Source organism: Nicotiana tabacum, chromosome 1 (genome assembly GCF_000715075.1).
Source record: "Nicotiana tabacum cultivar K326 chromosome 1, ASM71507v2, whole genome shotgun sequence".
Taxonomy (NCBI): Eukaryota; Viridiplantae; Streptophyta; class Magnoliopsida; order Solanales; family Solanaceae; genus Nicotiana; species Nicotiana tabacum.
In genome coordinates, this window is record NC_134080.1 from 75,587,691 (window position 1) to 75,591,685 (window position 3,995).

Genomic DNA, 3,995 nt, shown 5'->3' on the forward strand with positions numbered 1-3,995 from the left:
CGAGGAAAGATTGACTCTGATTTACGGTCCGCGAACACAGAAATCCGGATAAGGATTTCTGTTAACCCGGGAGAAGGTGTTAGGCATTTTCGGGTTCCGTGGTTCTAGCACGGTCACTCAACTATTATTATTGGCCTATTTATCTGATTTTAGAACACTTTCAAACCTATGTGCATTTTTAACTTTTAAACCACTTTTATTTAATTAAGGAAAATTCAAGGTTATTTAAAACACATCGCAAGCCACGCTACATGAAATGCACTCGTGAGTCACGACACATTCTATTTAACCTTGTTAGAAATTAGAATCGGGTCACATGAAATACACACCCGAACTTTAGTAATAGCCGTGATAATTATATAATTAACGTGCCTAAAGCAAACTAGGCACATTTATGAATTATTTTACTAAATGTGGGAATCAAACGTGAAAGCCAAGAGCCATGGATTTTGGATCAAAGTTCTGCCAAACAAGATATGAAGAAGCAGACGACCAACCTTGAACTTAATATATAATTAGAACATTTACAAAAAAAAAACAACAATGGAAAATTCTCATCACGCTAAGTATTTAGAAACTACATGAACAAAATACGAAGGCTCTTTTGATTACCACAAAAACACCATAGCAAGTATCACGCTATCACATCATGGCTCAACAAGCAAAACCCAGAAGTCAATTTCAATTCAAAGTTTCAAACCCAATGAATCTAGCATAGCATGAACCAGCCCGACGCACATGGAGAAAATTCCAATTCAGCATAGCTGTTTCAATTCAAGGTTTCAATGATACATTAATTCAGCAATCAACGCATATGGATCAAACAAACAAAGTCAAATAATGGAATATTCAGACAGAAACTATACCAACAGAAGCAATTATCTAAGACCAACAATAGATTAAAGGAAATGAACCTTTCATATGGGAATTCTGTCAATAATCTGAGAAGACAAACTTCTTCATGAAATGGATACAGCTTAATAATCACTCTCCTAGAACAAAATGAAACCAAGCAGTGCCAAACGAACCAGAAGAAAACTCGAACAAAGCCTCAAACTAGCGACTCGACCAGCGGTGACTTTGAAACTAGTCTCACTTCAAATCGATGCCGGCAGACCCAACAACGGACAGAATCGGGACTGATCTTCTCTTCAAAACAAAAGAGAGATCGGTGGCTGTTGTTGTTGAAATAAATGAGTTGATAGGGTGGGGTTATTTGTGTTCTCGCTACTGGTTATTGTGAGAGATGGGGTGGGGGCGTGTGTTTGGTTGTTGCGCTCTTGTGTGTGTGCTAGTTTCTTGTTTGTGATGGTGACGAAGCTCGACAACTATGGAGAATAGTGGGCGGAGGGGTGTTCGGCATTGTGGTGGTGGCTGCCTAGAGTTTTAGGGTTGTGTCTTACATGAAAAAGGAAGAAGAAGAAGCTCAAGGGTGTTTAGAAAGAAGCCATCGAAAGCCGCTTCGTTTTCTTCTGAAGAAGAAGGTCGACATGGGTGGATCAAGGTTGGTTTGGTTTCTGTCTTCTGAAGAAGACGATGGAGAGGGGGGTTTGGTGAATTCCGGCGCTGATTGAATTGTCCCTAGGTTTTTAGGCATTATTCCTCTATCCCCTGTGTATTGCAGCTCATTAGGGTCTTATAGGTCTAGAGTCCAGGTTTACATTTTGTGTATTTTGCCAATTAGTCCCTAGGTCTTTTTGTGTTAAGTCCTTAGAGTCTTTTTATTTAATTTTTGTTCCAAATAAGAGTCTAGAAGGGCCCCTAGGGTTGGCTTAATGGGTATTGGGTATTGGGCCAAGAATTGGGCTCTAAAACTCTTAAAATTGTGGTCTAACACCTTAATTGGCTCCATTTAAAATAAGATAGAAATACTACACAATGCCAAAGCTAATCCTAATTAATTAAACTAAACATGAAACTATTTTTGTGTTTTCAAAATTATATAAATATAAAAATAAGGTACTATTTTTGTATTATTTTTTTTAATTTATGAAAATACATAAACTAAAATATTTTTTGTAATTTTCATTTTTCTTGTAATAAAATGAAGTAAAAGAGTAAGAATTAGTTGAAATAGCTATATTATGCCTAAATTAAATATTTACATGCTAAAATATAAAAAATTTGGGGAGGGTCAAAAATCACATGTCTACACTTATTGCTTTCCCTTTCTTATTGTAATTATTGTTTTGTTGATCATACTGCGTAATTTCCATGTAGAAATCATACGTTGTTGCTCCTATACCTATACATGTTCTATTTATTTGATCAGTAGGTGTCTTGACTGTTCTTCGTTACTACTCCACCGAGGTTAGTCTTGATACTTACTGGGTAACACTGTGGTGTGCTCATACTACACTTCTTTATATTTTTTTTGTACAGATGCAGGTATTGATCATTAGTAGCTATGCGGATACCTGCCGAGGAGACCCAAGGTATCCCTGATGTTGTGTTCGCAGGCTTCGGAGTCACCTTCCTATTTTGTATTCAAACTGTTGTACTTGTTTCCATATAGTTGTATTTAGAAGTTGTAGCGAAACTCTGTAGAGCTTATGACTTGTACCGTCAGTTTTGGGAGTTGTAGATTTTAAAGAGATTTCTATTTCAAATTGTTAGAGGTTATCTAAATAATGTTGTTGTTTCAGTAAATGTTAGACTTACCTAGTCCCTAAGACTAAGTGCCATCACGATACCCAAACAGAGGGAAAGTTCGGTCGTGACATCACTCAAAATTACTTAGAAGAAAGCTCACAATTTTCAGCACTTTCCCTCTCTAATGTTGTGTCTTTTTTAGAGTCTCTAGTTCTGTAAAAGTGAGGAAAGACCTCCCTTTTATAAGAGAGAAAGCAAAGCATTTATAATTAAAAGTTTGTCCTTTGGATAGATTTTTCACCAAAAATCTGTCCAATACTATTCAAAGGACAATTTTTGGTCAAAAAAGTCTATCCAAGGGCAGTCCCTTCTACCAACTATGAACAAAATTCTTGAGACGAAGGTCTTTTGGAAACAACCTCTCTATCCCTTCGGGTAGGGATAAGGTCTGCGTACATACTACCCTCTCCAGACCCCACTAGGGGAATTTTATTGGGTTGTTGTTGTACTCTAACAACTTTTGAACAGTAAATAGCAGCCGAACAAGTACTCTACACTCAAGTATTTAGCTTTTATCAGCAAGAATGAAATTCAATCTAAACACACTCAAACTCAGACTAACTATGAATTGACAAAGCAAAAAACATGACTTCAAATGCAACCAAACTAAGTATTCAAACAAACTAGTATAAAGCTAATCGAGTTATGAGAACTGATAACGGATGATTGAAATCAGTAAACATTGTAAAAAATAGAAATTGAATGAGCATCGCTAGACTAAGAAATGAAGAAAAACAACGACTAAACAAACGACTAAATAAAAAGAAAAATTCAACTAATCTTGTTGAATTTTGCACAAAACTAGCACAACATACTTATTATAGACTAACAACTAATTAAAATTAGAGAAACTTAAACTAAATTCAAAACCAAACGGGAAAACAGAATTTAAGAAAGCGAGGGAATGAAAGTTATACCAAACGAGCATGGTTGAAACTATCCATAAATCTCAGGCACGACGCGAGCAGTGACAAACGATGATGAATGACTTTCGAACGAACTTTTCTAGGTGGCATACGTTAGTACCACCAATTCAGGGAAGCCGAATGGTGATTTCAACACCATGTATCGCGAGATAGGCCGAGGCAGAGGTGTGGTGGTGATTTTAGGCAATTTTCGGGCAGTGGTGGTTGCCGAAACTAGCCGAGAAAATGTAAATCGGAGTTTAGCTTCAAAATCAGTAGGGAAAGGTAGACCAAACAAAAAGCTATCCGACCATGTGTATGTTGTGGGGTGGAGATGCCATGAACTCTACAAATTTGGGCTAAATGGGTGGCGGCTAGGGTTCCTAGATCTAAAATTCATAGAGTTTGAGGGTTTTTTAGAGGTCTTGGTTTGGATAT

At 36.9% G+C, this 3,995-nt stretch overlaps 1 long non-coding RNA gene across 1 annotated transcript; it reads right to left on the reverse strand.

Moving 5' to 3' along the window:
* Positions 1-482: 482 nt before the first annotated feature.
* Positions 483-1,600, reverse strand: LOC142181133 (uncharacterized). The gene is made up of 2 exons (XR_012709460.1): positions 915-1,600; positions 483-764 (listed from the first exon to the last, which is right to left on the reverse strand). It is a non-coding gene; the product is annotated as an uncharacterized LOC142181133 (long non-coding RNA).
* Between the last annotated feature and the right edge of the window lie 2,395 nt (positions 1,601-3,995).